Genomic DNA, 13,538 nt, shown 5'->3' on the forward strand with positions numbered 1-13,538 from the left:
TCTGCCATATGTCTCATTAGTTCATCTGACATCCATTTAGGCCTAAACTTTGAACAATATTTCTTAGTTGGTATGTAAAGCCTATTAGCTTCCAAGATAAGTTCTTTGAATGCTACCCATTTTGAATTTGCTGTTTTCAACATCATCAGTTGGGCCCACTGTATAGAATTTAAATACTGTCTCAGACCATCGCAATCGCCTTTACGAAAGCAAAACCCTTTCCCTTTACCCCTGATGGTAGTTACCTCTTCGTGTAAATCCCACTTCAGCACAATGTGATCACTGCCACCTAGTGGTTCCTTTATCTGCAGATTATTAATGCTGTTGTTGTTGTTGTTATTTGGTTTTTAGGAGCATTAGGAACTAAGACCATATTGCTCCGGGGATATGCGGTGATCATTCCCTGACCTTTCCGCATCCACTGTATTTGGTGGTCACGGGCTCGAACCCCGATCTAATCAAGTAGCGTGTGCTACGCACTGTTGCTCGTGCCCACCTGGCTACAGAGGCGCTGATTCTTAATGCATGAAGAATCACTACTGATAATCAAATCAAGAGTATTACTCCCTCTAGTTGCCTCCCGAACATGCTGATGTAGAAAACAATCATCCAATAAATCCACAAAAGCCTTGCTAGTGTGTGAGTGACCAACCCACAAATTCCAGTCAATATCTGGGAAATTAAAATCCCCCATTATAAGACTCTCTGATTTACTGGCCCACTCTATTTCCCTGTACAGTTTCTTATTATACTCATCAGAGTCATTAGGCATATAGCACACTCCTACTCTCAATTTTGATCTCCCAATGGATAAGATGTTACACCAAACTGACTCGACATTGCGCTGTCCAGCGATGTCGACTGGCTTCATTACCTTGGATTTTATGTATTTCCTAACTAATAGCATAACCCCTCCTCCCTTCCTATCCAGTCTATCCTTTCTGTAGACATTGTACTCCCCAAATTCCAGTTCTGCATTCCTTATCTCTGTGTGACACCAAGTCTCTGATATCCCAACAGTATCTGCCTTTGATGCTTTGAGCAATACCTGAAATTTATTTACCAGACTCCAAGCATTGGTGTACATGCAAGTATACATGCACCTGTTCCTATTCTTAGCTACCTAACAACACAACCCATGTGTTAGGTAGCTAAGTCATTGCGGTACAAGTAGTTTACTTGTACTGCAATGACTCCCAGCAGTCTCTGAAATACCATGCATCTTGTTTTCCAGGCTTCTGCTCATTCCAATAGAAGCAGTGCAAGAATCACTTTCACCTCTGCCAGTGCTTACTGTTAATCTATTAGTCCTTGTATCCCCCCAAGCTAGCAGTTTTACGCCCCACCTAACAATGCCTCGATAGCATCAGCAAATATTCTTGCACCCTTTCTATTTAAGTGTATCCCATCCCTGTAGAAGCTGTCTCTCCTGTAACAAGTACAGACCAGGCTGAAAAAAAATTCTACCCCTTGAGCCTTGCACAATCCTTCCAGGGCTGAACTGATCGACAAGGCTCTCATCATATACTCCCTCCAGAACTGGAGGGAGTATATGATGGGCAGAATTGCAGTCACTTTCAAATTCAACCCTAATTCACGGCTTTTTTTTCAACACTGACCTGTACTTGTTAAGTAATTCTACTGGTCTCCTACTCTTATGTAAAGTCCACATATTGAACAAGGCTGAGTGATGAACATTTAAAGGCAATTCTCTTGTGTGGGTGTAGCAATTCTAAAGCAAACATTGATGATAGTTTTAAAGCTAAACGCCAGTTCCATAAATCACATTAATCTTTTCTGGTTATCTTATTCCTAATGTCGCCTTCCTTGATAAGTTTTTGATAAATAAATATATTTGTTATCTTTATTTTTCTATATATTCTTTATTTTTGCATATTGTGTATTGGTAAATAAATATATTCGTTGACTTCATTTTTGTTGTGTTTACTGAATTGTATGTATTGAAAAAAATGATTATACGTTCCGAGCTCCTCAATCTCTCGGGTATCTGACCCGTCGTGAAAAAATTTGGTGATCCCTGGTCTAGATGATCCTGCAGGGCTTCTTTAAGCAGTGCTTCCATTAATTTCCTTGGAACAGAAGTTAAACTAACAGGTCTGTAATTACTTATGTTTCCCTTTGATCCTGCTATGTCATATTTGCACTTCTCACCTTGGACTCAGAGGAGGCACTCATGGACCTCCATGAGTCCAAGGAAGCTTTCATAATTATGGCTAAGGGTTTGCTTACTTCCATTGCTGCCTCCTTTAATATAACTGGATAGATCTCATCCACCACAATTTCTCCTCCACTTTGCTCTCAGTTATTACATTATCTAGCTCACTGCCAGAGTTTAATTCATCTCTGGCATTCTCTTCCCGGAATAGCTCATCATGTGTAAATGTAGATGCAAAATACTCATTTAGTTTGTTAGCTACGAAAGCAGGATCATCATGAGTCGAACCATTAATATCCAGTGGATCAATGTGATTCATCCCCTTCCTTCTAGAGTTTACATAAGTGAAGAACTCTTTGCTGTTTTTCTTTGCATCCTTTGCCAAAGATTTCTCATAATCTGCCTTTGCCTGCCTAACCTCCTTTGTGACTTGATTATAGACCAGCTTATATTGATCATAGGCTTCTGTGTCACACACTAACCTATATGTATGCTATGCATTTTTGTTCTCTGCCACATGTCTCATTAATTCATCTGACATCCATTTTGGCCTAAACCTTGAAAAATATTTCTTCGTTGGTATGAAAAGCCTAATAGTTTCCAAGATTAATTCTTTGAATGCCTCCCATTTTGAATTTGCTGTTGGTAGCATCATCAGTTGGTCCCACCTCATACGGTCTCAAACCTCTGTAGTCGCCTTTACGAAAACAAAAACCCTTCACTTTACCCCCGATGGTAGTTACCTCTTTGAGTAAATTCCATTTCAGTACACTGTGATCATTGCCGCCTAGTGGTTCCTTTATCTGCAGATTCTTAATGCATATAGAATCACTACTGTAGTTAGATCAAAAGTATTACTCCCTCTCTAGTTGCCTCCCGAACATGCTGCTGTAGAAAACAATCATTCAATAAATCCACAAAAGCCTTGTAAGTGTGAGAATAACCAACCCACAAATTCCAGTCAATATCTGGGAAATTATAATCCCTCATTATAAGACTCTCTGATTTACTGGTCCACTCTATTTCCCTGTACAGTTTCTTATTATACTCATCAGAGTCATTAGGCATATAGCACACTCCTACTCTCAATTTTGATCTCCCAATGCTTATGTCACACCAAACTGACTCAACACTGCACTGTCCCGTGATGTCGAGTGGCTTCACTTCCTTGGATTTTATGTGTTTCTTCACTAATAGCATAACCCCTCCTCCCTTCCTATCCTTTCTGTACACATTGTAATCCCCAAATTCCAGTTCTGCATTTCTTATATCTGTGTGACAAAACGTTTCTGATATCCCAACAATATCTGCCTTTGATGTTTTGATCAACACCTCAAATCCATCAAATTTATTTACCAAATTCCTAGCATTGGTGTACACAAAAGTATATTTGCACCTCTAATGCATTAAGGGCTTATGCCTCAAGCTGTGAAAGAGTTAGACTATGTATATTTAAGTGCACTTGCATCATTTATACACAGCCAATTATTGATTAGCAAATTTGCAATAGCGGCATCGTTTAAGTTACATCTCATATTGTGAATACCTTCACTACGAGTTTCCATGACATTGCACTACTTTGAATAAGTAACGATTCACCCGAAGCAGAAGACTGTTGTTACTTATTATCAGTGGATACCACCACCCAGACGGCACCATTTCAGGGCTATTTTGTATTTGTGTGGGATAATAACTCGACTATCCAGTTGTCCTTATTAGACTTCGAAAAGCAGAAAGGTAGAGGGAAAGTAATAGTAGGAATGGAAGAGGAAAAGAAAAAGTTTAGAAGAATGAAAGGGACAGTAACTTCTTCAACTCACACCACTCAAAAACTCAAACGTCTCGAATAGGCAACGCTTCCCCAGTGGAGAAGGCTGTTGCTACCTATTCTTGGAAAATCCGGACATCATCAGGCTTCCCTGATGATGTCCAGATATAAGTTATAAGTTATATCCGGATATAAGTATGATATAAGTTAGGACTCTAATGCATTAAGGGCTTATGCCTCAAGCTGCGAAAGAGTGACTATGTATATTTTAGTGCACTTGCATCATTTATACACAGCCAATTATAGATTAGCAAATTTGCAAAAGCGGTATCCACTGAGAATAAGTAACAACAGTCTTCTCCTTCGGGTGAAGTGATACTTATTTGAAGTAATGCAACTCATCGTGAAGGTATTCACAATATAAGATGTAACTTAAACGATGCCGCTATTGCAAATTTGCTAATCTATAATTGACTAAGTATAAATGATGCAAGTACACTAAAATATACATGCACTAAAATATGCGTACACTAAAGTATACTTGCACTGCAATGACTCCCAGCAGTATCTGAAATCCCCTGCCTCCTTGTTTTCCAGGCTGCTGCTCATTCCAATAGAAGCAGTGCAACAATCATTTTCACCTCTGCCGGTGGCTACTGTTAATCTAATAGTCCATGTTTCCCCCCAAGCTAGCAGTTTTCCAACCCACCTAACACTGCCTCGATAGCATCAGCAAATATTCTTGCACCCTTTCTATTTAAGTGTATCCTATCCCTGTAGAAGCAGTCTCTCCTGTTAACAAGCACAGACCAGGCTGATAAAGATTCTACTCCTTCAGCCTTGCACAATCTCTCCAGGGCCAAATTGACCGACAAGGCTTTCATCATATACTACCTCCTTTTAGGTCTGTGCAAAATTGCAGACACTTTCAAATTCAACCCTAATTCAAGGCTTTTTTTTTTAGCAGTGACTTGTACTTTAAGTAATTCCGCAGGTCTAATACTCTTAATATCATTAGTGCCAACGTGTACAACTATATCACCTTTTGTGCCCTTAAAAGATATCTGCTCTACAATGTCATCAACCTTTGTCCTAGCAGACATACCCTGGTCCTGTTCCACCCATCCTTTTTGCACAATATGTTCCCCGTTTCCCTAACAATAAAGTCACCGAGAACGACATTCCTTTAGGGCCAGTGCATTCTGCCTTGGGGGTTGCCGCTGTGTAGATGATGTACAAGTGCAAGCTTAGGCATTGATGTGGGCAGCTGAGAGCTTGATTGGCCCCTCAATTTAGATCCTTCGAGGGCATCCACCCTGTACTTCAAGCTCTCATATAGGCCCATAACAACGCTGAGTCGTCGCCTGATTTCCTGACACTCCTTACATTGTGCACGCACACAGACATTCCTCTTGGCAATATCATGTCCCATCCCTGATTGCTGAAGAAACATCAACTGCACCCCCTCCTCAGTTCTCCCCCGAGCCACAGCACTTCCATTAGCTTGAGCCTTTTGCTTTGCGGCTGTGGTCTGAGTCATGATTTCGATTCAGTTTCAAATAAAATTTCAATACAAAATTATAACCCTAATCTTATATCCCAATGCAGTTATAACACTATATATATATAATTTTTCTTTCCTTATCGAGTATTATCTCTGAGTTTAGTTATATAACTTCAGAATCTCCTATCAAGTTATATGTATTAATTAATGGTGTTACGTTTGCAAAATCTAAGTTGTTATACGTAGTTAGTTAAAAAAGTACAATTTAAATGAAAATGAAATTTAAGAAGATAAATCTATGGACGTCATCATCATCAGCCATTTTCAATCCACTGCAGGATGAAGGCCTCTCCAGCAACTTTCCAGTTCCTTCTGTTTTGTGCAATGGCCATCCATTTACTACCCACAAACTCACGAATTTCATCTGTGCATTTCTGTTGTTGTCTTCAGGTTTTCTCTTAGCTCCTCTTGGGTACAATTCTCTTATTTTCTTAGTCCATCTGTCATCAAGCTATGTATCATGCCCAAGACCATTTTAGTTTGTTAGTTTTGATAAGAATACTTGTGTTTGCTGCTTAATCCACGTGTTTCTTTTTTATCTAACAGGCTGATTCCCAATATAATTCATTCCATTTTTCGCTGTGTAGTTCTCACTTCTCTTCCAAACGTCATGGTGGGGATTATACATTGGTTCATTATTTTATGGTTCAGACAAATTGGGATATTGCTTCTCAGTACGTGACTATATTTCCTGAATGCTATCCATCCAAAATTTATTCTTCTCTGCACTTCCATCCATTTCTCATTATTATAGCTAATAACTTGTCCCAGATAAGTATATGACTACACCTTTTCAATTACGGCTCCTTCAATAATCATATCCCTTTCTGTGGCATACTTTTTCATCATTACTTTTGTTTTAGCCATATTCGTCTTTAGTCCAAAATCCTTACTAACTGTGCATAACTGATTAAAATTTTCCTCTAATTCTTTGGGGTCATGGCTTATGACCACAATGTCGTCTGCAAATCGTAAATGGTTTAGGTACTCTCCGTTCACATTGACCCATTTGAAAGCTTCCTCAAGGGCAGCAGTAAACAACTTCGGAGATATTGTGTCTCCTTGTCGAACTCCTTACTCAATTTTAAATTTATTGCTGTCTTTGTCTAGTCTAATAAAGGAGGTAGCATTCTCATATATTTTCTTCAAAAATCATAATATATGGGGTATCAATGCCTTGTCTTTCCAGTGCCTGAAACATTGCCTTATTCTGTATGGAGTCAAATGCCTTTTCATAATCCACAAATTCCAGGCATAACGGTGTTTTTTTATTCATTTGCCTTCTCCATTAGCTGTGACATTAAGTGAAGGTGATCCATAGATGAGAATCCTGTCCTAAAGCCAGGTTGCTCTTTCGGTTGATTCTCATTAAGTATTCTTTCTAATCCGTTAGTAATGAGCCTTGTGACCAACTTGTATATATGGGATAACAAGCTAATTGGTCTATAATTTCGAATTTCTAATTTATCTCCTTTCTTATGCAGCAAAACTATGATTGCATTATCCCACTCCTTAGGTGCCACACCTTTTCTAATGTATTTTGTGAAGAGTCTTGCCAGTTTTTGTGTCATGTCTCTTCCTCCCAATTTTAACAACTCTACAGTAACTTAATCTTCCCACAGAGCTTTCTGATTCTTCATTTTCTTCAATGCATGTTCTACCTCATCAAAAAGGATATCAGGTATGTTGTATGTGTTACTAATCTGCGATCCATCTTCCCACTGCTGGCATCATTCCCTCACTCCTTGTATAACTCTTTATAGTAGTCTTCTGCTATTTGAATTATGCCTTTTCTGCTATTCATAAGTACACCATTGCTATTCTTCAGTTTCAGTATCATTTGTCTTTCAGTATTACTGCTGATTTAAATCCTTTGTTTTCCCTTAATGCTTGTTCTACTTTTCTTATGTTAAATTTTCTTATGTCCTCTGAGTCTCTTTCTAATGCCTTTGCATAATTCAGTATACTCAATTTTCTCCCTATCTGTGTTTTTCTTGCTCTTCATTTGTTGTCTTAGGTTCATCATGACAAGTGTTTCATGACTGATTTTTTCTTCTTTGGATTTCTTTTTACATATAGGTTTCTTGGGCTTTATCACTTTCAGAAAGTTGTAATATTCCTTGTCGATATCTTGGTCCTGAAAAGTATGCAGAAGCTCGAACTTGTTCTTAAGTTCCAGTACATTCTGCTTTTTCTCCTCTTCTGTTATCTCAAAGACCTTTGTATTATTTACTCGAGTCAGTTTTTTCCTTTCTTTTCTTACATCTATATCAAGTGTGCATCTTACCATTCTGTGATCACTTTCAACATTTATCTTGTTCAGGATAGTAACATCATTAATGATATATCTTCTGTTAGTGAGGATGAAGTCGATTTCATTAGTTGTTAATCCATTTGGACTCTTCCATGTCCACTTTCTGTTCACCCTTTTCTTGAAAAAAGTGTTCATTACTGACAGTCCTTGAGATTCTGCAAATTCTACAAGTCTTTCACCTCTTTTATTTCTTTCACCAATTCCAAAATTTCCTATAGTTCCTCTTTCTGTGCTGTTTTGTCTCTTTCCAACCTTAGCATTGAAGTCCCCCATAACGATAGTGTAGTGAGTTTTCTGTTCCTCTAGAAGACTCTCAATTTCGGTGTACATTTCTTCAACCTCTTCATCATCATGGCTCGATGTTGGTGCATAAATCATTATAACCTTTAGCTTGTACCTCTTAGAAATCCTGAATAGTAGTCTTGACGCCCTTCGTGATGTGCTTTTGAATTCCAAAATGTTGTTTTTTATATCTTTATGGACCAGAAAGCCAACTCCACCTTCGCTCCTCTCACTGTTTCCATTGGTGTACAGCAGATTTCCACTTGATAAACTTATAAGTGATTCATTTCTTCTTCTTGTTTCAGCCAAACCGATGATATTCCAATTTACATTTTCAAATTCCTTTTCCAGCTCTAGTATTCTGTCCTCACCGATGAGCGATCTTTACGTTGGAACAGGTCAAGTTCAGTTTCCGTGCATGGCAACCTGGTCGTACCCAGAGATTCTTAGCATCCCCCGCTTCCACTCTGATCCTCTCGCTGCCGTAAGAGGGGGAGTGAAAGCTGCTGGGGACTGAGGGCGATTTGTTTTGTTGTGCTGTCATGTGCTGGAGAGTTTGGTCTTTTCCTCTTCATGCTGACTAGGTGTCTTGAAGAGAACTACTCTACACGTTCATTGCTACCTAAGTGACGTAACAGGGCTTACCATCGAGAAGGTGTGCATGATAGATTTCAGGGAGGAAGGCCAACCGGACTTCTCCTAAATCTTCTGGAATAGAAAGATATTGGATCCATCAGCGTTTTAGACTCAGAGTCTGATAACACACAGAATGCCTGTTCCCCGTCTAAGCCCCTAAGTATTAATTAACTTTAAAAATAGCACTATCTAAATTCAAAATACATCAAGGAGTATGACTAGGTCTATAAGCAACTTATAGAAAATAATTTAATATAAAAATTAAGTCAATAAAAACTTAACTTTCGCTGGAGCTACAAAAACATAAAACACGTATATTGGATACCCTTACCGATACTAAGTAATAACCTACAAAATCTCTATCGAAGTTCAAATTAAACTAAGTATTGTAACCAGGAATACAAAGCTACTTCTAGAAAATAAATTAATATGCCAATGTAAGTCAATAAAAAAGCAGAAATTTAAGAAAACTTCTCTATTAGCTGGAGCTGTAAAAACTTCGCCTGCACAAGGCTACTATTGTTCCGAAAATGTTTTGAAGCGCTTATGCCTGAAACACAGTAACGCTTCTTCGTCTGAGCTGAAAAGAGAATGAGAAGAACATACAGGAATGGTGGCAACTGCAGTAACAGTCAGAAGACACCGCTTCAAAAATGGACTTGTAGCCCGTCGTCCTAAGAAGCCCCTCCTCACACAAAAAATGAAAAAGGCCCGATTAATTTAGTGCAATGAGCATGTCAAATGGATCCCTGAGCAGTGGAAGTCAGTTATTTTCTCGGATGAGAAGAAATTCAACCTGCATGGCTCTCATGGGAGACAAACAATTCGCTTAGATGTGAAGAATTACCATGCAGACTGTATGGTGTCGACAGTGAAATTTCCAGTAAAGATTCAATATCAGGTACAGCCACCAAAAATGGCGGCGAGGAGAGTAGGGGGGAAAGCAATGGTTGATGGGTCGTGACTCCGCCCACTCACTGCATTCCCCCTCCTCTCCTTGCCTGGTGGATTTGAAATGACACGCGGACGGCACTTGGCACAGCAACAATTATCGTGGCTGAAAACAACTGAAGAAAAAGCAATTTTTAAAAAACCAGGAAACAAATATTTACATGAAATGCAATCACTGATTCTTCTCGCCCGTACATAACTAGACTATTTCGCGAGCATTAACAACGATAATTTCTGATGCCAGTGAACACATAAATGCTTCTTTTTTTGCGAGTGAGCACATAAATGCTTTTTTTTATAAATTTTTGGTGGGGGCTGCTGCCCCTAACCCCCTGCTATTTCCCCCCCACAAAATTGGAGCCGAAAAAGAAAAGGTAATTTAAGGGTAAATAGATAGGAAATTTTACAAAACAGAAATGCACGTTTTTCTATGCTATTTTACAGACTTTCTCATTAACAATGAGAAAGGCTGAAAAGCAAACGAAAAGGTAATTTTAGGGGAAATTTTACGAAACAAACATAAAGCACGTTTTTCTACAAAAAACATAAATGCACGTTTTTTTATGAAAAACATAAATACATGTTTTTCTATGCTATTTTACGAGCATTAACAATGAGAAAGGCTGAAAAGAAGAAAAAGAAAATGTAATTTTAGGGGAAATTTTACGAAACAAACAAAAATGTTTCTATGAAAAACATAAATGCACGTTTTTCTATGCTATTTCTATGAAAAACAATCAGATTGAACTGAGACAAAGAAAAATCACTCACCTCATCGGTCGGGTGTCCTCGTTCAATCCTCGGTTTCAGGTTTATACACTAAGCTCGCAGCTTTTAAAAATTCCATAGTTAAAGGGCTGCTGCCGGAATGTTTCCTTCGCCACATATACTCTTCGAGGTAGGAGTCGAACTGATCCTTTACTTTGCTTAATGACAGTTGCCGTTTAATAGCACTCCATGTTCCCTCGATTTTGTTAGTGTTTGCCTGTTTCCTGTGAAAAATACCTGTGACAAAGGAGATTTCACGGCAGCAAGCAACAGGCACCCGCGCAAATCAAGAACTGACCAAAACGTGATTACGCAATCGTAATCAGCCAATCACAGAGTTAAGTTACTTTATTTTTTTTTAAAAATTTAATTTTTATTATTTTTTACTTTTTTTTCTGGGGGCTACCGCAGACCCCCGTCTATGTGGGGGCTCCATCCCCCACACCCCCGGAATTATTCAGCCGAGAACAATACCAATAAACAATAGTTAATTTTTTTTTAATTTTTCGGTTTCGTAACCCAAAAAAACCTCAGCATGCCTCGTGTTGCCAGTGCCAGTAGGTACATGACACGGTTGACACGGCCCTCACACCCACTAGTTTTATTTCACCTTTAAATTCAGATAAATATGATTTTTTTAAATTACAAATGTAATTAAGAAAGACCGATGATTAAATTGGCACCACGTGACATCCGATGATTAAACCGCAACCACATGACATCCGAACTCTGCAAGTAACAAGAGGGGGAGAGTGGCCACGTCACTTTCATCAGTCGACATTTCAAAATTTTTTTTCTGGGGGCTCTACCCACAGACCCCCGTTTGAGCGGGGGTTCAGCCCCATCACCCACTAGTTTAATTTCACCTTTCAATTCGGATAAGCATGATTTTTTTAAATTACGAATGTAATTAAAAAAAAGATTACACCGAGAAGACTGATGATTACACCGCAACCACGCGATATCAAACACCACAAGTAACAGGTGCGCACAAGGTGACACGCACTGCGTGGCACCTGTGTCAGTTGTGATCGTCTAGACGTCAGTTGACTCCGCCCACTGGGTGGAGCCGGCTGCCTTCATTCACAGCCCTTCTGAGCCGTTCTCATTGACTGTACCCGATACTGAATCTCGACCAAATTTCCTACCAGCCAAATGATATGGGGTGCATTTCGTATCACAGAGTATGTCACCTGCAGTTCATAAACGGTTCCAAAAATGCCAATGGATACCTGGCTATATATTGGAAGGGAAATTGCTGACAACCATTAGAGACCATGTCAAGCTGCCAAGTAACTGCATCTCTCAGGACGACTCCGCTCCTTGTCATTGGGCAAAAAAGTGTAAGTAGGAACTTCTGTAGTTACTTTAGCTTCATTTCTGCATTAGACGTTTGATATTAAGGTTTTTAAATTTGTTACAAGTGAAAAAATGGTCCATTACAACTCTTAACTGGCCAGGAAAGAGCCCGGACCTGAATTCTATAGAGAACTGTTGGCATCATGTGGAATCTGCAGTTGCGAGAAAGAAACCAAAGACCCGTTGTGAACTTCAGGAAGCCATAATTCATGTTTGGAACCACGATCTATCAAGTTCATTATCTTCACAAACTGATCTTGCCAATTCCTCGATGATGTGCTGCTGTCATCAGGGCCAGAGGCGGTTCAACTAAATATTAGTTTGCATCTGGTGAACTTTTTATTTTGTTTTCCATTTAGAATGATAAACTGAAGCAAACTCAGGGCTTCTGATAACATTTCAGCTGTAATTGTCGTGTTTACCAAAACAGTTGTATAAAGGTTGCAAATGCTCATTTTGGAATATTTTGAGATCACCTGTCAAATATTACTTAGCTTTGCCTTAATTATTAATAAATATCTCTGTTTATATTTCTATTTGTGATGCTAGTCATTAATGTAACTTACCATCGCAAAAAAAAAGTTAGAAACGTGAAATTCCTAGGCGATGCACTTTCTTTGAACACCAGTGTGTGTGTGTGTGTGTATATATATATATATATATATATATATATATATATATTTGAGTACATACTCTGGATCCAGGTGTCAAGTCAGGTTAACCATTTTTGTAGGTTGATGGGTACTAAAATGATGCATTTGCACTAACCTGTACATTAAATATTCCTTACTAAAAAAATAAAATTTCTTAGCTAAAAACAAATTAGAACCTTTGAGTTACTTATTTATCACAATTGATCCCTATTATTTCACTGCACCACATAGTTACATGCTATGCTATTTGCACCAAAACCCCAATAGCTGGTCGAACAAGTTGTAATTTACAAAATAACTAGCTAAATTAAAAAAAATAAAAAAATAACGAACATGGTCAGGACTATTAAACTATTTGTCAAAAACAATTTAGTATGTTAATTAATTAAAAAGAACTAAAAATTTCCAGCAACCTGATGTGTTCCCATGAGTTTGAAATTCTTTGACCATTCATGTGTACCCTCATTGTTGGTGACTCTAATGTCAGGGAAACAAGAAGCACACTGTGCAAATAAGATATATGTAATACAGGGTGACCAGATTTATAAAACAAAAAGACACTCATGGAAAGCTGACGAATCGACTGTCATACTAGTTAAAACTATCCTCTTGTACTTGTTTCATGCCAACTAGCCATAACTGTTTAGCTTGATTAAAATTAACATAGATTACTTACATATTTATTGCTGTCCTAGTCTCACATCAACATTGTCAAATTACCAAATCTTTATTGAGCAGATGGACCAGGATATCCACTACTAATAACTTTTTCAAATTTTTTAGATGACTGAATTTCTTTCAAAAGGTTTGGCTGTTCCTTTATGAATTTAGAAAAGTCCATTTTTGTTATTAATATTTCCTGTACAGTTTCAACGGACAACTGGTTCACTTCATCAGTCCAAAATACGTTCATTAAAGAAAACACCCTCTATAATGATGCATTTGTGCCTGGTATCCCTAACACAAAATTCACAATGTGTATTATGTTCCCAAAACTAATGTCTTAAATTTTTATTGTCTGAATTGCTTCAGTCCACCTCTCGCTAGTCGTCACACCACAATTCCTC

At 38.3% G+C, this 13,538-nt stretch overlaps 1 protein-coding gene across 1 annotated transcript in view; it reads right to left on the reverse strand.

The window, feature by feature from the left end:
* Su(z)12 (Polycomb protein Su(z)12) overlaps positions 1-13,538 on the reverse strand; it is a 953,568-nt gene that overhangs the window by 32,552 nt on the left and 907,478 nt on the right. The gene's annotated exons all lie outside the window — the stretch shown is intronic.

Source organism: Mastigoproctus giganteus, chromosome 7 (genome assembly GCF_048544385.1).
Source record: "Mastigoproctus giganteus isolate SK-2022 chromosome 7, ASM4854438v1, whole genome shotgun sequence".
Taxonomy (NCBI): Eukaryota; Metazoa; Arthropoda; class Arachnida; order Uropygi; family Thelyphonidae; genus Mastigoproctus; species Mastigoproctus giganteus.